The sequence below is a fragment of the Heliangelus exortis genome, chromosome 2 (genome assembly GCF_036169615.1).
Source record: "Heliangelus exortis chromosome 2, bHelExo1.hap1, whole genome shotgun sequence".
NCBI classification, from domain to species: Eukaryota; Metazoa; Chordata; class Aves; order Apodiformes; family Trochilidae; genus Heliangelus; species Heliangelus exortis.
The window spans coordinates 4540982-4565368 of record NC_092423.1 but is presented as its reverse complement, the minus strand read 5'-3'; the positions used below and the strand labels follow the sequence as shown (position 1 = coordinate 4565368).

Sequence of the window (24387 nt, the reverse complement as noted above, 5' to 3'; positions counted from 1 at the left end):
CAGTGAGGTCCCATGGAAGGCAACTTATTCCCAGCTGTCTGAAATGATATTTGCAAACTTTTTCATGTGGTTCTGTTGTTATTAATAAGGAATGAAATGACTCCACAACCTGCAGTATGAAATATTATTCTTCATTCTGACCTTTTGAGAAGGGTTTTTTTTTTGGGGGGGGGAGCAGAATTTTTTTTTTTTTTTAATCTGGCATATTCTGTGGAAGAAAAGGAGATTAAAAAGTCATAAAAGGAAACAATGAGTATGAAAAATAAGGTTCTCTGAAATATTTAGACACAAGAAACCCTTCTCCACCTCACATTTTGAACTTCTGGGTCAGCTTATTTTTTTCCATTGTCTTGTTCTGAAGATGTTTTAGTAACATTAATCAGGCACAGAAAAATCACCCATATAAGGCACAAGCAAGTCTTGCCATGGGGAAAATGCTTCTTTGAGTGTCTTGTTTTTCTGTCATCATGTTTGTAGAGCAGTGTACAGCCCTCAGTAGACTGCACATTACAGGGGAACAGGACTGGAGCACCTCTTATGAGGACAGGCTGAGAAAGTTGGGGCTGCCCAGCCTGCAGAAGAGAAGGCTCCAAGTAGACCTTAGAGCACCTTCCAGTACCTGAAGGGGTTTGAGAAAAGCTGGGGAGGGACTTTTTACAAGGGCATGGAGTGATAGGACAAGGGGGGATGGTTTTGAGCTGGGACAGGGTGGATTTAAATTAGAAATTAGGAAGAAATTCTTTAGTATGAGGGTAGTGAGACATTGGCACAGGGTGCCCAGGGATGTTGTGGCTGCCTTATCCTTGGAAGTGTTCAGGGCCAGGTTGGATGAGGCTTGGAGCAACCTGGTCTGATGGGAGATGTCCCTGCCCATGCAGGGGATTTGGAATGAGATGATCTTGAAGGTGCCTTCCAACCCAAACCATTTTATGATTCCACGAATTTTTAGTTATTGAAGTTTGGGTTGGGAAATTTCTATCTTCTATTGCTATTAGAACATGCTGCCAGTGTTGCAAATATTCCATGCACCTGTGTCACTTGGATGATAATTTTCTTCTTGATGGAAACACATTCTTCCAGCTCCAAGGCTAAGGATCTCAAATTCCCTGGTTTCTCATGAAAGCTGATTCTAGCAGAGACACTGTTGGGAGGGAGATATTTGTGTCATCTGATGTTAAGCATTAAAATTTGACAGAAAAGTCAGCAGCTTGGTCTCCATGTGTTTGTCCCTGTTTAGAAGAGAGAGGTGAGTGCTTGGTGACAGCCTCTGGAGGAGCAGCTCTTTTCACCAACCTTCTAGGAGACAAACCATATAATTATTATCCTCTTCTGTGGTAGTCCCTAGAGACTATGGGACACAGATCTGCAGCCCAGAAAGGGCAAATCCTGAGGAACAAACAGATTCAGTCTTTGCAAAGCTGATAACTTCCCAGATAGGCCCAGTTATCCTTCTGGCATGGGACTGGACTCAGTCTCACTGGATCAAGTGTTTGATAAATCAGGGAACTGTAGCTCAAAGATGCTTTTGAAGAGGTTTTCTCATATATTACAGGAGCAGAGAAAATCAGTACAATCTTATGGAGGATTTCTGACCTTAGTCGAGGATGATACTTCCTTCAAGGGCTGAGTAATGCCAGACCTCTCTGTGGCTGGAGATACTTAAGGCTGATCCACAAGGGCTGGTTATTCAAGCTGTGGTGCTGTGATTAGATTATCTGTACTGTGAAATCTGGATATTTGCTTGTATAGAACAAAATAAGTTCTAATGAGCAAAAACTTTCCTTCCTCTGGACTATGCTTTAAGCAGCTGATCCTGTGCCCGTGATGATGTCCCAAGAGCCCCAATACTTTCCCTTCTTTCTACTTTCTCTGGCAAAAATATTTTGCCTCTCAAGTGACTCGTCTGTCTTTAGTTATCCAGTAGGAGTGGCTTCCTTTGAGATTTATGCCTTCCACATCTGCCTCAGCAACCATTGCAGTCCCACCTGGCCAGGAGAATTTTCTAATGTTCAGTGAAGCCAGCAGGATCCATTTCATGGCCTTCAGCCACCAGCTTTGGTTAATCTCTGAAGAATCAAAAGATAAATATGAATAAAAATCTTAAGCTACTGCCCCATTAGCAGCACAGAGTGAAACACCAGGAAGGCATTTATTTCACATTAAGGATGAAACTGTCAGAGAAGACAGAATCATTAAATCTGACAGGACATTAACAGCTAGAAAAGATTTGGAGGAGGCTGTCAGGGAAATCCCAAGACTGAAATGTAAATTATGTTGAAACTGTGCCTATTCAGTGATAAATTAATGCTCAGAAATGCAACATCTGTGCAGTTTCCTTCGACTGATAAGTCCTGAAGCAATTCCATATGAAATTACAGCTTCATCTACCAAGCCATTTTCTGTCTGATGTCCATCCCACTCTTGGAATGGTTTTTAATAAATGCACAGAAAAGAACTGGAACAGCATCAGAAGATGATTCACAGGCAAAACCCACATGAAGTGGGTACACAAGCTTGTTTGTTGAACAAAGCCACTGCCCTTGGCTATCTGCTTGCAGACCAGGGCCTGGAGATAGGGGAGTCAACAGGAGTGCACTGGAAATGAAGTTTGTAAAAAAAAGAAAAAATGTTCCTCTTTGAATTGTCTTCATCCTTGTTTTTCTCAACTTTCCTCATGAAATTAATGAGGACTGAATGAATGTCTTTGTTAATGACAGGGCATAGGTCTTTAGAGAAGACCAGTACAGGTAGCACAGTCAGATCTTACATGGCATTAACCACTGCCCTTCTTGGATCTGCCCCACTCCTGGAAGTGTTCAAGGACAGGTTGGATGGGGCTTTGAGCAGCCTGGTCTAGTGGGAGGTGTCCCTGCCCATGCAAGGGTTGGAACTGGATGATCTTTAACATTCCTTCCAACCCAAACAATTCTATGAGTCTATGATCTATTGTGTACCATGGTGACAGGTTGTCTAGTCTGACCAGGTGTGGAAAAAATGAATGAACTCCTCTGATAACTCCCCTGTTGCTTTTTCACTTGTGACTGATAGCAAACTACTGGAAAACCTGAAGTTCTCTATGGCTCATTTAGCCCCTAGAGATCTTCACAGAATCACAAGTTGTAGAGACAGAAAAGGAGTATTAAATGGTCCAGGTCCTTGCCAGTAGATGTTTTCTCCCCAGTGCACACTCATTGTCTTGAAAAAGCCCATGTTCAGTATTTCAAGAAATTAGGTGCTCATCCCTTCCCCAGGGAGCTATTGTAAAATAGGTCTTGCTGGGCAGGTTTCACCTCTGCCTAATAATTTATTCTAGATTTTCTCTTTCTAAGGGTAGATCTATATATCTCTATCTGCACACACAGGTGTATTGATACATTTGGTAGTTCTCTTGCTATGTTTGTTGACTTTTTTCCAATGCAGGTCTAAGTTTCAGTATTAATAGAAAATGCCCAAGATGGATAAATCAAATACTGTGTTCCTAAGTTTGAATAGAGAAAGCTGTCAGCAAGTTAAAAATAAATTCTATAAATTTATGGTGATAGCAGAAAAGGAGTTCTAAAAGACCATGAACACTAAGGACAAAGTTTATTTCTCATGTATTTAACACAATTAGCAAATGGCTTTGTTTTTCTTACTGATTTAACTTGAATATAAATGTCAGGAATTTTGTTGTATCTGGGAATCATGGACTAATGTACCTTGTGTGAATGTACTTTCTTTTGCATAAAATACCAGAGGGCTAAACATCCAAGGAGACTTAAATTTAAAGCAAAGAAGTACTTGTTCTGTAAGCAATGGGATAAATGATGACTGGGGTACACTGGTCATGTTTGTGTACATTTTCCCTCTCTATTTTCCTTTATGAGTAGGATTTGTGATGTCCAAAATGGTAGCTGAACTTCACTAAGAGGACTTTTTTACTCAGTTGCCTATTTTAATAAGAGTTTTAGCAATTTACCATCTCTTAGTTTTCCACCCTTCTCTCAAATTTGATTGATCAGCAAAAGCTCTGTTTACATGAAGAAAAACACATACACAGAAATGTTACACAGTCTCATATGGCATCAAAACCATACAAAGAAACAAGTGAAATGGGCTTGAAGGCTCCATTTTGTTCATCTTGCAGCACACCATAGTGCACAGAGCTGAAAAAACATTAAATGAAATAGTGGTTTCAAAAAATAACCATATACAGCTTGTAACTATTCTTGTCAGCAGTGGTGAAAGCCATGAAAAAAACATGTAAAAAGCTCAGTAAGGCCCTCAAAGTTAAGAGGAAAGTTCTGGTTAAGCTTGTACATCTTCTACATCTACATTGTACATCTACAGCTTGTGATGACTTAGTTGAGTGTCCATGTCCATGCTGGTGCCTGCACAACTGGGTATGTACCCCATAAACTACACCTACACCATTAAGGTGCAGAAAGCCCAGGAAAGGGACTCAGTAACCTGCTCACAGTTGTCCACAGTTGTTGGGTGGCTTAAGAGTTTGGTCCTGCCAATGGTCACTGGCTTCTCTGTTACTCATTAGCGTGGATGTGGCCAGTGAAGAGTTGTTGGAAGGATACTGTGATCCAGAGAAATTCATGGGCTGAACCCATATTTGCAGAGCAGAAAGAGAGGCACACTCAGAAAGGTTTAAAATAATGTGAATGATTCAGACAAGTTCCTGGCTGTGTTTTTTAACACATTGTAAAGTGATGTGGTACCCCAGAGACCTGCCTAGCCTACAGCTTGGATAGACATGTCCTTATGAGTCCCTTGTTAATGTTCATTATTTCTCCAGCTTGATTCCAGTAAGTCACCACAGACCCATAGCTGAAGTAATAACCAGATCTGGGAGACCTAAATTCCATTCTTTTCCCTCAGATTCTAACTATTCATCTTTGGTTCTCTTTGTTCCTTGTCAGTGAAAATATTTTGGATTCTTTTCTTTTCCCTAGATGTCTCAGCTTTATCAGGACTGTGTTTTTGTTGTCTCTTTTCTTATCCCTGTTTATAACAAGTCCTACTTGAATTTACATTTTATGTGTTCATAGCCTTTCCCAGATGAGTCTCCCCCATACCTACAACTGCATTGTGAGGCTTTGCTTTTCTTTTGCCACTCTGACTTGTTGGACTAAAGGTTTTGCTCAGCAAGCATTACAAGTTCTGGCCAAAAAATGTTCCTCTGGAGGGGAGCAAAATTTTCTTGTCCTTATTTCTAGCATGGTTTTTGCTACAGGAAATACCCCACTCCCTCACTCCTCATCTGATTCATCCAGTGGTTTCAAAGAAAATAACAGCAGATGATTTTGAAAGGAATAATGGTAATTTCTGCCTTTACTTTTGATGAAAACTCCAAAGGTTTCTGTGTGGGGAGAGATTGGCAGGCTGCTTTTGTTGTTCAGTTGAGATAGCAACGAGTGTGAGTGTGTGAGATTGTGTGTGAGTGGAAAAGGTTTCCTTTTGATTTAGTGCTGGGAGATGAGGGGACTTAATCTTGATTCCAGTATCCTGCTACTCTGCTCAGTGGAGAACTCTTGCTCCAAGTGAACAACTAAAAGTCTCTGAGAGCAGCAAATGCTTGACAGTCTTGGTTAGCACCCAGGGGAATGCCCAGAGTGCATCTAAAAATTATATTCTACCTCTAAAAGCTAAGGAGAAAAGAGGTCTGAAAGTTTTGCATTTCCATTTTTAAGCAGTCTAAACCACATGGAAATGGGGATATTTTAACCAGGGGAACACCACCTTCCACTTTATCCTGCCCAGTATACTTAGGTTGAGCAGGTCCCAAATCTGGCATCTGGCTCAAAGATGGAAAATCTGCTCCTGCATCCTCCTGTCTCATTCATAAACATGGAAGTAAATTGAATTGTTCATCTCAATAAGAACAAGGTTAGTCCTGATGAAAACCACCTACTTTTCTTTGTTTGGGGATAGAAAAGTCCATGGCAATTTAGTTAAACTGTCTAAAAAAGAGATTTCTTCAATCTGTCAGTAAAGTGAGGCTTGACTGAACAGTCATCCCCTAATATAACCAGGAATATGGGCAACAGAAGCAAAAAGGAAGAAAGTGCTTCCTGGTAAGCATATTGACCCAGAAAGACATTTTTTTCTTCCCCCAGAGCATTATTTTCTGTCACAGAAAGTGTAATCCAAACTTCCTGAAGACATTGTCAGAATCTTCACATGATACCAAAGGTTGCTCTGTGTGGAAAGAGTCTGGATTATCCTGAGACACCAGGCTGGCTGCTCAAGTTTAGTACTGGAATACTGGATAACCACAGGACTTCTAGAAATTATGGGTAGTTCAAATGGATATGTGAGCAGGCAGGATGAATTTAAATGGAAATAAATTTTAATTTGAGCCAGAGGGCACCTTTATAAGCTTCTAAAATCTTTAAAATTTAGAAGACTCCTCACTGGAGTGTTTCTGCTTCTCTTTTAAATTGATCATCTTGGCTTCACAACAGAGAATGTAAGAGTTGGGCTAAAAGCAATGACTGAGGAAGGACTTGGCTATTCTTTGTAATTCAAGATGAAGCAGAGAAACAGTAAATGTTTAAAATAAAGCATGGCACAGGGATAGCAGAAATTATCTAAAAAGTAAAGTATATATTTTGAAATAGTTGCTATCCATGCTTCTACTGAAGTTTGTAAACATCATTGTAAATGGGAATAACAGAGGAGGAAGAGAAAGAGCTACCTGCTTGTAAAATGGATCTTTATTTACTGAAGCAGGAATATGGTATGGATTCCTTTTCATAGTGATAAATTGAATTTGATGATGGGAGAGGTCATGCAGCTCACTGCACTTCCAAGAAACAAACCCACATGTCCCCTGCACGTGGGCTGGCCAACATCTTATGAATGCTGCTCACATTCAAGTAGAGGAAACACATGGAATGAAAATGTATCTCCCTGTTTTTCTCTAATATTTGTGCTCCAGGGCTGAGATGGTTTAGGAGATTAGGGACAGGATATGGAAGATTTCAGCAGAAGACAGCTTTTGAAATCAGGCTGTAGTTCTCAGCAAAGAGGGAGGGTGACTTATGTTCAATAATATTATGCAGTTATTTCAGTTTAATTTATGGGTGTGCATACCTAAGACTATTCCTCTGTGGCCCAGTTTATTGTATTCAGCAATATCAGAGACCTTTGTTTCAACCAGCTCACGAATTTTAAATAGTGGAGTCAAACTGGAAACAGGTTATAATTTATCCCATAAGCAAATCACAGTAATCACCTCTCTCTGAGACACTGGCCAGTGCCAAGGATGGTGGCTTTTAAGTTCAATTTAATGCAGCTGTTCCTCTTAGGGTCTTTGGTGCCTCTGAAGGATTTCAAGCTGCATTAAGCTTAATTAGTTTTTCAAGGCCAGAAAAGACTCCAAGATTGTTTATCCCTGTCTCCCATACTGTGCAAACCCTTTGCTCTCATCATGGGAATTTTTCCAGTGCCTGCTGATTATATTTCTACTGTTTACTATTAGGCTACTACTAGTATACTTCAGTATGCTGCTGCTGCTGTATTAATCCAGTATTTGAGAAAAGTCAAAAGTAGAGAAGCTCTGTCTTCATTTTACAGTGGAGAGAGACTCTGGTGGTTTCTGCTTTTGAACACAGAACCCAGTAGGAAGATAAAGAAACTGGAAATAACATCTCATGCCCAGCCCACCCCCTTTCTTTGCATCTCTCTCTCTACTGCTTCACACCAAATGTCTTAGTTAATAAACTAAGAATCATCCTGGCATCAAAACACTTTATCTTACTACCTGATATTCTTGTTACATAAAAGTAAATGAAAAAAATGCAGAAGCCCTGTGGCCAAGCCAGCTAGAGGAAATGGAAGAACACTACCAGCCTCCTGGGAAAGATGAGAGATAATTACAGTGCAGTATAGCATAGATTCTTCCCTAGAGCAGTTAGGACAAGCCTTTGGGGCAGGAACCTTATAATCTACCCTCACCTGTGGAAGCAACAAGTATCCTCCAAATCACATTTCTCCCCTGAAGATGTTAATCAATAATGTCTGGCTGCTGGTGCTGACTTGGTTTTCTCACTGTGGCACGAATGCTTGAACAGGGAGTAGTTCATGTCATCCTTGTCCAGGTGAACAAAAATCACTGCAAATCACACCAGCTCACCTCCTGTAACAGTAGACTGTAGATCCACCTGACTAAAATTACAGTACAAGTAAACTGATGGGGTCCAGGGTCTGGGGTATGTCTCCAGCAGAAAACCATTTGTATCATTTTGCTGCTACCATGATCTCTAGCTTGGTGCAGCTGGCTCCCTGGACTTTCTGCTGGGAGAGGTAATCCAAAAACTCTTGAGAAACACCTTCAGAACTTCATTGCTATAGGTCCTCTTCACAGGTGTGAGAATGGGATGTTGGAGTTCACTGGTTTCTCACTTGAACTGGTAGAAGGCATCCACCTAAATTTCTACTGGCATCTTGGTCTGGATTTCCCCACTGAATATATACACTGAACATATAGACAACTTGAGCCTACAGTGTTGTGGTTCATATATTTTTTGAACAGCACATGCTGTTCAACACTTCTATAGGCACTTGATGTTGGTGTGGTCCTATAGTTGTTTCTAAATATGGAGGAGAGTGCAGAAAAGTATGGAGCAGAAAGTTAATGTAATTTCTGTCATCACAGGGGGTCATGCTCAGCTGAACACTCACTGCTACTGATGTACATCCCCAGGAACACAACAGCAACACTGAAGGCAAATAATCAAAAAAAGCAATAGATTATCTATCTATCATGCTTTTCTTTTCCTGCTGACAATTAGAGTAGTAAAAGCAGACCAGTTTGGTCATTATAATGTGTCAGTGCATGCCATTAGGCAATAATAACTTAACCAAGACTGATATCTGGGTCATCTACCTTCATGTCCTGTTTGGGTTGTTGTAGTTGTTTTCTTTAAATTACTTTAAGTTATTTTCTTTTTAAGAACAATTTTCAGACTCTAATTCTCTACACTGGATCAATGCATTTATAAATCCTAGAAAACAGCATTTGAATTCTTAGTCATTTAAGCATGTGTGTCTTGTGCATTTGTTACTTATGGTGCTCAAAATGGGAACAGAATTTCTAAATGCTTTTAGAGAAAATGTGGGTGTCCAGAGCAGTGACCAGTGAGGCCCTGGCTACTGTGCCACCCAGGAAATGCTCTGAGAGCTCTGTGACTCCTGTGTCCTCAGACTTGCTTGAACAAATCATCCTTGGCACAAGACAAGGTCTGGTGCACTCTAACACCCCATCAAGATGAAATTTATGTCTGTGCCTATCCACCCTCTTCCTTCTCTTTGGCCACACAAATTCCCAGTGGTTTCTCAAGCCATTTGTATTTCATTTTCAAGCACAAGACTCAGTCAGTGACCACTGGAAGTCTACCAAATACCACTTAAACCCCAGCCTGAAATATGCTCTTTTATCCTTCCTTGAAACCCTCAAACAATGCAAGAAATCTGTTTTCACTTTGTATCCTCAGCAAAGCCATGTGTCACTGGTTAATTTCTGTTTCTCATTTTCTGGAACTCTTTTGTTGCATCTTTTCTTATATTCTATTTCCATGCATTGTCATCAGAGAAATTGTTATTGGGACTATTTTGCCGTGACTTAATTTCTTATGGGTACTTTGTAAAAAATGCAGAAAGATCAGTGTTTTCCAGCCTGTGCCAGTTATTATGGTAAAAAATTATGTTTAAAAATCATGCGCCCCTGTAAATGAAAAATTGCCTTCCAAAGCCCATTTTCCTGTGACTTTACAGGACTTCTGCTGTGCCAGGTGACAGAAGAAGGACACAGAGCTCCCTGAGTGTGTCCAGAGAGAGCCACAGAAATGCTCAGAGGGCTGAGCACCTCCCTGATGAAGCCAGGCTGGGAATTTGGGGTTGTTCAGCCTGGAGAAGAGGAGGCTCCCAGGTGAGCTCAGAGCAACCTTCCAATATCTGAAGGGGCTCCAAGAAACCTGGGGGAGCGCTTTGGACACGGGGGGGGTAGGGAGAGGACAAGGGAAATGGGTTAAAACTTGAAGAGAGGAGATTTAGATTAGACATTAGGAGGAAATTCTTTAATTTGAGGGTGGTGAGACCCCAGCACAGGTTGCCCAGGGAAGTTGTGGCTGCTCCATCCCTGGAAGTGTTCAAGGCCAGGTTGGATGGGGCTGTAAGCAACCAGATCTGGTGGGAGATGCCCCTTGCCATGGCAGAAGGGTTGGAACTGGATGATCAAGGTCCCTTCCAACCCAAACCACTCTGTGGTTCTCTGTTTCTATGATAAAGCAGAAGATGGACTTGCCAGATAGCAAGGAAGGCCTTATTTCTGTATTATTTGCACAGTGTGGTGCTTCCCTCAAGAAAGTTTGGATGTTATTTAATCTCTCTGAATACAAACTCTGCTGTAGACCATGGACTGCTGTGGTCAGTGGTGGAATAACCATGAATCTACAGTTTGTAGTGCAGGGGAGAATTGCTCTGGGAAGGAGCATCTCTGAAGAGTGCTTTTAAGTTTGAATGGAAGGGCCCAGATAATCACACCACAGGCAGGGTGAAGCTGAGAATCACTTGGAAAAGACCCAGGCCTTGGAGTAAGTTGCTGTATAATAGCCCATTCATTAATTCTCTGGGTTTTAGAAAATTGATTACAGCATCACAAATACAGTACAAGAAGGGTAGCCCTGCAACTCCAGCTGCTTTCTCCAACAACAATGCTTTTTTTCTCTGTTATTCTTTCACAGTACACCACCAGAGACAGCTTCATTGTTTCCTTCTCTTGGATCATTTCCATTTATTGTACTGGGACAATCTGTGCTGGCAAATAATATCACTCCCAACATACTATTCTTACATTCTATATGTTCTCAACCTCAGCAGTGTTATTGGTTATTTACATTTGGGTAAACAGGTTCCAAATGGGATGCAGGGAAGTTAGCTCACACATTTTTAAGGTGGTAAAGGAAAAATGCAGTTGGAAACTGTAAGTTCACCAAGTTTATATCTAGCCGATTGTTTTATTCTAATTTTAACCTGTGGTAAGAAAAAAAAAAAAATAGGCTGGATATTTTGAGTTCACTGTGTTTTTGACCTTATGAATAACTGGCATATTACTTTGCCAAATGGCACTGTAAATCCATGATGGAAAACGTGATGCAAACCCTTTCATTTCTCTTCAGAATAGATACAGCTCCCTACAGAAGAGAACACTTGATTTAAAACTGATGAAATGCACAACTGAGGCACTTAGACTCATCATTTTTGTCAAATAATAAAATATGCTAAGAAGTCAGGAAATAGCAACATCATAATCCTAAAATATAGACAGCCAAGCCACAAAAGGGTATTTTTTTAATACTCAGTGCTTACTTACATATGACATATTGTGGCTGGAAAAAATTGTCATGAACTACAGTTATTTTAAGTTTAAAACATCTAGATGGAGAGAGAATTGAATGAATTTAGGGAAAAAGTAGAGACTATGAAAGGGCTAAGGTTTATGAAAAAAAGAACTTTTATAAATAACCTAATCCAACAATGGCTGAGCATCCTAGGAGCAATCTTAAAGCAATGAGAGGGATAAGTGCAACAGAGATAAAGGGACTCAGAACTCAGTGAAATACAGCCAGAAGGAGGGAAGAAAATGGAAGCAAAGATGTAATTTAAATATAATGCATCAAATAGCTTTAGAATAATGACATTTTTCAGGTCCTGGAACAGTTTTTGCTGGGGTAGAAAATAAATCTTCACAATTATGAGATCTAAATTCAGGTTGGACAGAGTAATATAAAAGTCCTGTAATAAGCAAGCATTCAATTGCTATTAAACATTACAGTTGAAAGAGACTCATAACTGGCTGAAGTTAATGCATTTTCTTTCTCAATGTTTGGATACAGGTATTCCAGGTACTATTTTTGAGAATTTTCTTGGGTACAATAAGAGTTTCTTATATAATTGCAATTTTTCATTACATTTGGATGTTGAACAAAACCTAATACTGATTAAACTGTCCTTGGAAAGTCTCCAAATCTTTTGCTTCAAAAAAACAAACAAACAAAAAAAACCAACCAGAAGGACCCCAAAACAATCAACAAAGAGCCCTCCAGATGAATATGGGACAAATATTTGGTGGGTTTCTACTTTTTTTTTCCCATCTTTACTTGAAACTGTTCCTTCTCAAGAAATATAATGCACATACAGCATGCTATGATGCAGGATGTCTGAAGTTTCACCTCAGAGATTACAATACAGATATTTTAGAAATCTACATAAAACTGTATCCCACCTCTCATCTGCAGTCTGTGGATGTCCAATCAATATCATCAGTGGGGTCCAGAGAATACAGTTGGTCACATGTGTGGATTTTCTATAACATAATCTTCAAAAGTCTCCAGGCTTCACTGATTTCACTAATTCATCCTATGGCCTAAAGATAGGGTCTAGTGTCATTTGGGATGAACCCACAGAGAAATGGTTGCCAGAGGATCTACAAGTTTATGGACAAATTTATCTACAAGTATGGTTTTCAGATAGGAGAAATAATCTAAAATGACCTTGACACAGAAATGTGCCACCTTGATGCCTACATTAAGGTAACTGAATTAAATCCCAGATCTTAACTAAATATAATGAGATTATAGGCACCTAGTTTACATGTAGACATGACCACTGAGATTTCTGAATGCCATTAATAGAAAAACAAAGATAAAAATCATGGTGTTCCTAAATAGTGTATAGATTTTAATGTAGATAATACTTTCTTCAAGTTTATTTTCAATATAGGTTTATTTTTTTAGGCAGAAATTTGGTGTGCACAGTTTAAAATGTGAACATCTTGTATTTCTTAGCTGGTCTTGGAAAAGAGACAACAGAACTACCTGTAACAGAACATTGTATTCCTAGAGACACTGTGGAGACATATTTCAACCATAATGCTGCACTGTTAGGTCTTCCCCTTCCAACCTCAACCATTCTGACATTCTGCAAAAAGGTGAAAAAAGAACAAAAAAATATATTTTGAACATACTTAAAAATATTTTTCTTAGTGTATAAAAGATAATCTGGAAAAAAGTCCAAGGTGAGATCACTTGAAAATGAAAGAAATAGTTCAGAGGCTTGTCCTCACTGCCTGCTTGTATCAGCTGATTAATACTGAATGAAAAGAAAATAAATATTCTCCATTAAAGGCTCTAAGATTGAAAACAAGCAGTTTGTTTTATGTGATAGAAAAGGAGGGAGGTGAGGGATCAGAGGAGAAAGAAGACATATCATTAACTCCGAATTAAGGAAAGGTGGAGGAAAATTCAGATGTTTAGTAGAAGGCAAGGCTGCCTAGGTTAAGATCTCAGACAGAAGATACAAGATGATAAGATCCCCAATGAGATCTACCCTTCTAGAGATGTCCAAAAAAAGGCATTTCCAAGAATATATTAACTGGAATAAGGTGTGCTATCTAGTGACATGACAGCTTTTCAAATAATATGAAAATTTTGAACACTGTGAAACTTGGCAGCTTGTATCTGGTCTCTCAAAGGAAGGTGAAGTGAAGAAGGCACATTGAGCAGGATGAGAATTCCAAGTGGACAGATCTCTGTGTCACCTGCACAGAGGTGGCAGCTGGAAAATGAGACTGCAGAGTTAAGGAGTAGAAGGGGAAACATGAGGTAAGTGGTGATGTGAGTCATGCTGACACACCATTAATTATGTTTCCAACCCTGGAGTGAGATTCTGTCGGTCCTGTATGTTTCTCAAGGTGGAAAGTTCTAGCACAAGCTCGTGTATGTGTCAGAGAAGCTTCCAAAGGGAATCAGGTGAGGCTGAAGGGACTCCTGAATTACATTTCCTCCTCTCCCAGTATTGGACAAATGCTCATTGGGTGCAGTGTAAAGCTTGGGACCTGCCTCACCATCTGAAATTAATAGGTTCCTCTTTAGGGAGCAGGTAATGCTTCCAGGGAATGGTTTGTGTCACCTGTTTTGGACAGCATACTGGGACAGGATGCATTACCATCTGACCCAGGTGATTTTTATCTGTTGTCAATAAAGGTGCAACCTTTGTGCACCTGGGCACTGATTTTAAAATCCCACAGATCTTTAGTTAGACATTTAAGCTAGGGACCTCATTACTGAGTAGCTGAGATATCCTGGCAGATAGGACACAAACCACCAGGAGACCCCACATTTCTGCCATAGCTGCTGAAGGCCAGGCAAGAAACTGCAAAACATAAAATGGTGCCAGATACTTAGGTTTAAGTAGAAGAATTACACTGGTCTGCTGACTGACTCCCCAGAGTTCACTGCCTGTGCTGTTTAAATTCACTGTGCAATATGAAGTTTCCGTGCAAACCTGCTAATCCACCAGCATTTTTCTACCCCCATGCCAACTTATGCTGGGGTTACCTTACACTGACTGATGTAAAAGGGGTTCTCCACTTCATTTTATAATAATTTTGCAATGATGATTGCATTTAATGTTTTTCTTCACTCCTCACCTACAGTATTACTTCTCTCACAAGTGTAAAGAATTAAAAGTAAAGAATTAAAAGTCTTTATAGCTGTACAGAAGCATGGGGCAGATGAGTAAGTTTTCAAAGCAGAATCAAAGACAGTGTTAAAAATTTTTTGGTTTTCTCCTTTTCACCTCTGGATACACAAGTGCTCTGGGGTATGACTTCCACGTCTGCAACTGATGGGAAACATATGTGCAGAAAATACACTGGAGGAACAGTTCAAGAACATGTTATTCTAGGGGAAACACTATTTAGGCAATTCTGCCAAAGATATCAAGACTTTAGGTAATTGGCAGTGTGTGTGTTCTCTGGGCAATTCAGTACCCAGCACCGTGCAAACAGAAGTTCCTATAAATAAAAAATACCTTTATCACCTAGGACTCTGCATTATGTGTTATTTTCCCTTTTTTGATAGATTTTATGGTTAGAGTGAGCTCCTCTGAGCCTTTATTGTGGAAAAGTCAATGTAAATAAGGATTAGAAGATCAGCAATTTCAGCTGTGCCTCAACTATATGGTGATCCCTCAGGGCCCAGATCGCTTCACTGCCGCCTCCCCTCAGGGCACAGGGGACACAGGGGGGGTTCAGGCTCAGTTCCCCACATGGTGTTTCTGTCTCTCCTTCCTCCTCAGGGGAGGACTCCTCACCTTCTTCCCCTTCTCCAAGGCAGGGTCCCTCTGATGGGAGAGAGTCCTTCAGGAAGCCCTGGGACATGAGACCCTCCCATGAGGTGCAGTCCCTCAGGAACTGCTCCCGTCCGGGCTGCCCACAGAGTCACTGCTGGAACAGTCACCTCTGACACGGGGTCCTCTATGGCTGCACATCCACATCTGACCCTTTCTGTCACCCTGCACAGGCTGCAGCTCCATGTCTGACCACCTGGGACACTTCGGGGGCTACAAATCCACATCTACCCCATTGTGGTCCTTCAGGGACTGCTCCACCATCCTCCTCCATTGGCTGCAGGGGCACAGCCGCCATCTCACCATGGGCTGAGGGGAAATCTGCTCAGGCACCTTTTCCCTCTCCTTCTTCACTCACCTTGGTGCCTTTTCTCTGGCATTGCTCTCTCCTCTCCTCTCCTCTCCTCTCCTCTCCTCTCCTCTCCTCTCCTCTCCTCTCCTCTCCTCTCCTCTCCTCTCCTCTCCTCTCCTCTCCTCTCCTCTCCTCTCCTCTCCTCTCCTCTCCTCTCCTCTCCTCTCCTCTCCTCTCCTCTCCTCTCCTCTCCTCTCCTCTCCTCTCCTCTCCTCTCCTCTCCTCTCCTCTCCTCTTCTCTCCTTTCCTCGTATTTTTTTTTTATATTTTTACAGTTTATTTCCCATTTCTTGATTATGATGCTCTCAGAGGTGCATCTACGTGCATATTGCTGACTTGATTTTACTTAGGTTTTGCCTTATAAGCTTTGCTTCTTGGCATCTCTTCTTTAAAGAAATCTTGTGGCATGTGGCAATTTCTTTTGTCAGAAATAAATGGCAAATTATTTTTGTCAGAAAAAGGCTGAACTGTATTTACAGCAAGCTGTAGTACCCATAAAGGCACAGAGATGAAAATGTTTCTTCAAAGGTGCACATATGTCCATGGTTACTATTCCTGAGTATTCAGAAATGGAAAGACAGGTGATACCTTAAATAAAAAGGGAGAGAAGAGTGTTGATAGGAGAGCTTTATCACCAAAGATGCTTTAGGAGACCATGTCAGTGAACACAGAAGGAGCAGTGTATGCAGTGCTGTGCTTTAGCTATGCTAGAGACAACCCTGCCTCCACTGCCTGGAGTTTAAAAAAGTACCAGAGCTTAAGAATATGGACAACTTGAGGCTTGGATGAAGTTTCTCTGTCTGAGATATTCACTGACAGTGAGATTAATTTCATCCAGCATAAACCATCTGGGAGCACTGAGTCTAAGATGATCATCTGAGGTCCCTCTGCAGCTGCTGGAGGAAGACAAACACTTTCTGGAAGTGATCCACATCACCTGGATGTATGGCAAAGGAAAGGTCTTCTTCAGGGTTGAGGGGGCTGCACTTCCTTTAAATCCACCCTCCTGAAGAAGCCTTTAGAGTCTTCTGTCCTTTCACATGCAGATCACAAGGATATTTTCAAGATGCCAGGTGGCAGATGGCAGTGCCCTCTTCTGCCATGGCTCTGCAAGCCCAAATATTTCTGAATCAGGATGAAACTCTGTCCATGTGAAAATGGACAAATCTTAGCTAAAGACCACATGGATCTTCAAGCTGTAAAGTATCTATAGAACAAGGTTCCTGAGCTTCAGTAAATTTACTGGTGCTTGTGCTACTTAATCATGTGGCTAAATATAGTGTTTCCTGCTGAAATACAACTACCAGGAAACTGATTCAGTCTGTAACAGTTCATGTCCACAAAGATACAACCCATTCCCAGTCATAACTTGTGCTGTTGGAAAACTAAACCTGAGAGAGCAATAGGTCACTGTCAAAATTGAGCATTTTCTTGAGATGGAGGTTCAGCTAGGATCTTGTTCTGGTGGGTGATTTTCAATTGATAGAGTGATGGAGTGATGGAGTATTGAACAGTGGTTAAAGCTGCAAGTACTGTTGAATTAGAAGGGGTAGCAGTAATCTGGAAGTGTGGGGTTAGAATTTCAGATAAACCTTGTGAAGTACAAAGAAGCTTATCCTGCAGAAAAAATTCACAGTGTTAAAGTCATACAAACACCAGAAAAAAGAACTGAATTTATAGAAGACCAAAAGAGGAAAAATTGTAAGTAAATGAGTTGATTAGGCTAGGAAAAAAAAACAACAAACACTAATAATCTTTTAAAATCTCACACATTTTTAGGAGAAAGATGTATCTTATTGGGCTTTGATTGAAACAAAGGAGATTTGGGAATTTTGGATGTTAGGAAGTATTGCTAATAGCAAGCACTGCAATCAATCATCTAAAGAGGTAAAAAAATCACCATCCTTGAGGAAGATCTCTAAGACAGCCTAGATAAGATGCTCTCAGGAGGATTTAAGTGTAGTTGTAAATAGAGGAAAAATTAAGTAGCCTGCTAGGGGAATCCATTTACTATGAAATTCTGACACAGGATTCTGTAAGGCATACAAGTGCTTTGACTGTAGTTACTTTGTTTTATAGCTTTATTTCTGCAGCCCATATTAAAACAGTGAGCTTATTGCCAGCTGCAATGTAATCTCATAGATTTGACAAGTCCAGCTGACACTTCACAGACTCTTGCTGTGTGATAAACTTGAGAAAGTTGACCTCAAGGCTTTTTCCTGGTTGGGCAATAGGTCACAAATTTCACCTCGAGGTCTCCATTTTATTTTCATATCAACTCAACATCCAGTGCCCTCTAACACTTGGCAGCTAAAAGACTTTCAGGATTATAAAGAAGTCTCTGATGTTGAATCAGCACCTCGGGCTGTGCCAAAGCCAAGCTCTGAGCCTGAGCAGTTGAACCATGGGGAGACAGAGCACGCAGCAATGATGAACCCTTGGTAACAAAACCCATGAAAATGACAACTAAAATCCCCCCTCAAAATGAATGGCCAAAAAAGCAAATAACCAGTCTTGCTCCAGTGGAGCTTTGCAGGTTATAGAAGTAGAAGATTGGACCTAATTTCTCCTGCACAGGAAAAAAAAAAACCCAAACGATCTGTGATCCATACTGAAAATTTCCTATAGTAATGACAATGGTGTATTCACCTCCTGTGTTTGTAATGAGCTACCAAGGCTTTCATTAACACAGTCACTGATGTGTCATGCCCAGTATTCCTGGCAGAGTTGTTATTTTATGTAACACAATGTTCAGGGTAAAAAAAAAAAAAAAAAAGAAGAAAAGAAAGAAATTGGTCAACTTCCCAGTGATGCACTGGGCACAGGAAACTCAAAAGGACAATTGTTGCTAAATATATTAGCTTAGAAAAAAATATTATTTAGAATTTAACCCTCAGTGTGGTGGCATTTTAAGGAATGCTAGAGAAACCAACCATTGTACAAGGGAACTGTGTTTAATAACACACACATAGGAAGTTTTTTGGAAAGACATAAGATTTTCTCTTGTTTTATGGTAAGAGATTTATATCCCCTTTTTCACAAAAAAGACTTGCTCCTAAAGGGTCTTTACATTTGTTTGGTTAACATTAATTGCTACTCTGACGCTGGTTGATATATTAATGCTCCTGCAAGTTGCCTGCTGCTAAGCATCAGAGCATGAGGTTTCTCTCTCCAGCATAAGCTTTGGAGAGAAGAAATTCCTATTTTGGAAGCTGCCTTCAGACAAAAAGTGATCCAGATGAAAGGCAGATTTCTGTTCCCTTTCTCTTGCACCACATGCTGTGTGTCAGGAGAGCAGGCAGTAGGAAAGACTTCATGGTCCATCATTCTGCCTCCTTTGGAGAGACTCTGTTGTCAGCTTGGTGGTACAAGAGGATCAGGATGAAAGAAAACAAAATCATAATGATTTAATGCCCCAGAAGCATCAAAAGAAGGTTAATAACTGCCCTTTCACTGGCATGGTTGGCAGCTGTACAGCTTTCCTGGCCATAGAATTGGGATTTTTTCAGAAAAGTGCTGACTCTGGAGATGGGCAGCCTAAAGGGATGCTGTGATTGCATCCCCAAAGTGCACACACTAAGCATTTCCTGTGAGCAGACACAGGACACCAGCTCCTACAAAAGGACACCAGATACCTATGATTAGGGGAGACAAATGCCACCTACATGGCTTTGTTGTGCTTGTGATGAAAAATTGTACTGGACTAACACATTTATCACTGATAATATGTATGTTCTCAGACAGTGCAGCAGGGTCTTTTACTCTCAGAGGAGAGAACAACTTGAAAGTTGAAGCAAACTCTCTAAGAAGTGATTTGCTCTTCAGATGCCTTCGATGCCTCCTTTGAAAGAAATAATTTTTTAAATCATCATCATTATCTATCTGGACTTCAGTAGTTATTGGTATAAATAGATTTGCTTCTACTGATACTGAATTGCATTAATTTATTTGTGTAGTCACAGATTTTGTCCTCTCCTACATTCACTGATAAACTTTTTTATTGTCTTATTATGGCTAGGAAAAAAAGAATGAAAGAAAAAGAAAAGAAAAGCAAAACACAGGAAATGCGGTAGTAAGGAGGTTCATGAACACTAAAAATAAAAAAGGAAATATGTCAAAAGAAAATTATGATAAATAGGTCAATACAGAAGAATGTACAGATTTTTTTTTTTCTTCTTTCTTTTTTTCCCTAGGAAAAGGAAAAAAATGGGCCTGTCTTTAGAACCTATTTTTGACTTCACAGACTCACGAAATACCCAAATGAAAATCACATGAACTTTATGCCTTTTGATCATTACAGGGTGACACACCAGCTTGGCTCCTGGCACAGCAGGTGATTCATGTGGTTGATAAATAACTGCTCATCCTCCCAGATGAGTTTCTGAGAATTCAAGTCCAGCCTCAAAAAGGGATTTAAATGTCCAGCTCTGTAAGAGGATATTACAGGCTCTGACTTTACCATACAGAGAACAAAGTCAGCTGAGTAGCTAGGGAGGGATTTTTTTGGGCAGTCAACAAGTGGATACTTATAACAGCTGATAGCAGATGCAGAAGAGGGAGATGTCTCTGAATCTTCATTTTTTCCTGGACTTAGGTGCATTAAAGATTCAGTGTAAAAACCCTCCCAGAACCCTCACTTGAGCTGTCAGGTGCCAGTGGTGCTCAGGAACTTCTCTTACAGAGAAATTCCCAAGTGTCTTCACATTGACTCAGCTGCAACCTTGTACTTTTCACTTTAACAAATGAATCAGGTTCTCCTTCCAGCCAGCAAGTGAACTGAACCCAAGAAGGAATATTGACATAAATCTCTTTAAATCAGTGGCATTTTTCCTATAGGAAACCCCACCTCTGAACTCCAACCTCCCCTATGGACAGAACTGAACAGAATATATGGGAAAACATTTTTATTCCAGACAGCAGTGCTGGGACTCCTTTCCATTTGTGAGATGTTGGGTTGGGGCAGGAGTACATTGATTATCCAGCAATCCCATGCTACATGGCTTTGTTCTCCATGGTGGTGAGAAAGTCAGTGATATCTCAAAGGGGTGAATGTCTGTGGGCAGAAAAAAGGAATTGCTGTTTTCTTTGAAACTGTAATAAAGTTTCCTAGAAACCCTTGCTTGACTGCTAAAAGATTGGGCCAGCAGGACAACAGGATAAAGAATTTATTTAAGAAAAGATTAATTGAAGTTTGCTGAAGTTCCCCTGGTTCCTCCAATTATTTTTCTGCTGGACCAACATATATTCCCTCTGCCTTCATCTCTGACAGTTCCTTCACCTAGATGGAAAATTCCCAGAGAAGTAACATTAGCCAAGACCAAATTTGCAGCCAGTGACATTTGTTTCTTGTTCAAATAGTAAAGAGATCCTGAGCAATTTGACATGTGGGAGCACAGAACAAACCCTACCACTTAACCAACAAGGACATATGTTTTCTAACCCAACTGCTAAATGAGGATTTTCCTACAGCCCTTCAAAACTTGATTTGTTTCAGACAAAAACTGAGCTGGCCCTGGGAGCTTGACAATTAAATATTCAGTATTCTGGATTTTTCACTCAACTGTCTCTAATGTAACTAGATTACAGAGTTGATAGTACAGTGGTTTATGTCATCTGTGAAGAAGCATCCCAGAGCACAGAGGTTCCTTTTTGCTTCATTCCCAACACTTATATTCTCCATTGCCTGCCCTAAGCACCTGCATCAGGTTGGTAGTTATTCTTCTTTATTTCTAGATACATAATTCCCCCCAAAAAACATCCCCCTACCTTCCAGTGTGATTCCAGCTAAAATCATGCCTAGAAACACTGGCTGCTCAAATCCATCTCATTGCATATGTGGGACTCTGTATTTCATCCACATTTTGGTTGATGGTGCTATAGAGGGTATAGAGGCCCCATAGCACTTGGTCAAGTTTGCTGGCAGACTGAATAAAGTGGGATAGAGCTTATTTTGTGGAGAAGTGGCATAATGTGCTGGGCACCAATTAGATCTGTGTTGTGATGGGTATTTCCTGAGAGGAAATATTGCTGTTCTACTGCCATCTTTTCCCATCATCTCTTTCCTCATTATGCTTATACAGTTGATTCAATTTGTCCAGCCTGCCAATTCCTTCTACTTCTTGTGCAGAATATTTGTTCTTTTGTTGTCATCTCCTTATGTTTCCCCATTTGGTGGTTCTCCTATACAAAGAAGGACCTTCTATACCAAGGAGAAGGCTGTCTCTGCTGTCTCTCTATGAGCAGCACTGAAGCCATGAGAACCTTGGATATCATCATCATGCAAGCAACTAATAACAACACAACAGGGGTGATGATGATTTTGTTCCCTTCAGACCACAGAGGGGTAAGATTGGCAAATAGCTCCATATGTCTCTTTTAAATTTCCCCTTTTTATATAAAACAGGTTTCAGTTTTAGTCTGTTTCACCTGATTTTTAATATTTTTTTCTCCATCTGCATAATTTTATTGATTTATGACCTTCTGGTGGCATCTAGTTCCAAACTATGAAATGAGAGACGGGTAGAAGTTATGATGACACAAATGGGGAGTCTCAGGAGGAAAATATAAGTCTGTTAAGTGACTCTCAAGGGGAAGAAGCCTACCTTCTGCTCTCAAGGCATGTATAATTGGGGTGTTGTTCACTTATTCCAAGAACATTCCACTGGTCAGACTAAAGCTCTTACTTGCTTGGGACCCTGTCTCCTGTACAGGCCAGTAAGGGTCACCTGGAGGTGTTTAGAAATCAGAGACCCATTTTCAATACTTCCTCAGCCTGTTTTCTCTGCTTCTGGAGATTTTCCTATGAGGGATTCCCTTGTCACTTTGTCAGTGCTGGTGCAGATGATGTCTGGTAATGAAAAACCTAATTGTAAAGAAGAAGTGAGTAAAGAGGGAATTTCCTGTGGACACAGCTGGATATTTAGGCAGCTCCATCCCACAAGAGCCAATTTGGGATGCACGGAAACTTTTGTAAGCTGTTCATAGAGCTCTGCTTTCCCTCCTTCCATGAGGTGTGTGTTGTATGGCCTCTGGATTGGGCATCTCTGGTAGGACCATAAAAACTGGTCATTTATGGTCCTCAAGCCTCAGTGACTGCAGCAAATAAAAAATTTCACTGACCAGCGTACAATAAGCATCAAATCTAGCTTAATTTAAAATTCCACCATGAAATGTGTTTGTCTAAGTTTTTTTTTTTTTTTATTTGTTTGTCACAGGGTTCCTCACTGAAGTCCCACTGTAATTAGGTAAAAGCAATAATTACTTTGTCCCCATTTCTTTTCTTTTTCCCTTTTTCCACTGGTATAGCTCTATTGTGTAAGTATATTAAAAACCAGAAGGAAATATAGTTGGTTATATAGAAAATCAAGAACAGATGATGCCTTGAAAGAATAAGAACTTGGGGCTGACAGGCTACAGGCATCTGGATTTTTATTTAAACAGTCTTCATCTTTGTACTGGAATCATCTTTTGAGGATATATTTTAAAACCTCTTCTTAACTGTCTAATGCTAACCAGGTGTGTATTTGATTTTTCCTTCATACTGACATATTGCCCAGGTGAAAAATCCTTGGATTAATTTAAGTACAATTTAGAAGTTGACACCAGTAGATTCAGAAGAGGGAGAAAAAAAATGAGGAGGAAGAAAAGTAGGTTGATTTCAAATACCCATCTTTCAAGGCTTGTGCCTGGGAAGTTAATTTCTGCCTCTGGATCAGATTTTGCACAGTTTGAAGGCAGAGCTGCCTGATTTAAAGATGAAGGTACTACCAGCTGTTAAAGCATGCAGGGATCTGATCACAGAGGGGGTTAATCTGAGGCATGTGTACGAATCCCACTGTGATAAAACCAGAGGCTGTCAGACCTTTTGCTCCAAAAGACACTCTGGCACTGCCCAGAAATTCATTTTCTCTGCAAAATCAAGCATGTAATTTCCCTTCTCCCCCGCTCTCCCCTTCTGTCTCTGTTGCTGGCCAGCCCTGTGGCTCAGAACCAGCAGCCAGTCTCCCTGGTGACAGCCAGGACAGCTGACCTTCAGCAGGGCAGCCTGAGATAGGATTTCACTGCAGGACGTGGGCTAGGAAGCCCCTAAATTGGCTTTTTTCCTGCCGGTCAGGAGTGTGGGAGAACAAGCTTGGGGAAACCCGGAGACACCTCTGCGCTGGAAAGAAAAAAAGTGAAGAATTGAAGTCAGTTTAAAAAAAAAAAACAGCAATTAAAAGAAAGCCCACCCTAAACCCCCTAAATCATTTTCCCCTAAGTATCCAAAATGCATCTTTATAAACTCCCAGCTGACTCGCAGTGTTATTTATGAGGTGGTCACAGAGATAAAAACTGATCCCTATCTCTCATCTGCTACCACCAGTTCGTGTGAGCCTGTGTCAGTACTGGTGTCTGTCCCTACAGCCATCAGGCTTGGTGCCAGCAACAAGCCCAAATTCCCACAGAGTGAGCAGAAGGGACATTTTTACCAGTTTTAAAGGCATCAGAGGTACTTAAGTCCCTAGGATGTAGTTTTAGTTGCCAGTTTTATTTAGTACTTTCGGGTGTCATCTGCCACTGGTGAAGCTGAGAGTGGAAAACTCACCAGGCTGCAGCAGATCCCTTTGCTTTTCCTTTCAGTCCAAATCAAGACAGAAACCCCCGAAAAGTTTTCACTCCAGTCCGTGTGCTGAAGGATGATACAGGAGTTTAGAGAAGTGAGGGTGAAATTCCTGAGGCACACCTAGAGACTTTTCAAAAGAGTTTTCAAAAGCCTCTTAAAAAAAACGTCAGCGGAGGAGATCGAATGCTGTTAAGGGAGGGGAGGAAAAAAAAAAAAAAAGGAAGAAAAAACTTTGGCAGGCATGCAGTGT

At 40.6% G+C, this 24387-nt stretch overlaps 2 long non-coding RNA genes across 2 annotated transcripts; both read right to left on the bottom strand.

The window, feature by feature from the left end:
• Nucleotides 1–465: 465 nt before the first annotated feature.
• On the bottom strand, nt 466–2868 carry LOC139791995 (uncharacterized). The gene is made up of 2 exons (XR_011724117.1): nt 2768–2868; nt 466–2066 (listed from the first exon to the last, which is right to left on the bottom strand). It is a non-coding gene; the product is annotated as an uncharacterized lncRNA (long non-coding RNA).
• Nucleotides 2869–22948: 20080 nt separating this feature from the next.
• LOC139791994 (uncharacterized) lies at nt 22949–24364 on the bottom strand. Its single transcript, XR_011724116.1, has 2 exons — nt 23996–24364; nt 22949–23686 (listed from the first exon to the last, which is right to left on the bottom strand). It is a non-coding gene; the product is annotated as an uncharacterized lncRNA (long non-coding RNA).
• Between the last annotated feature and the right edge of the window lie 23 nt (nt 24365–24387).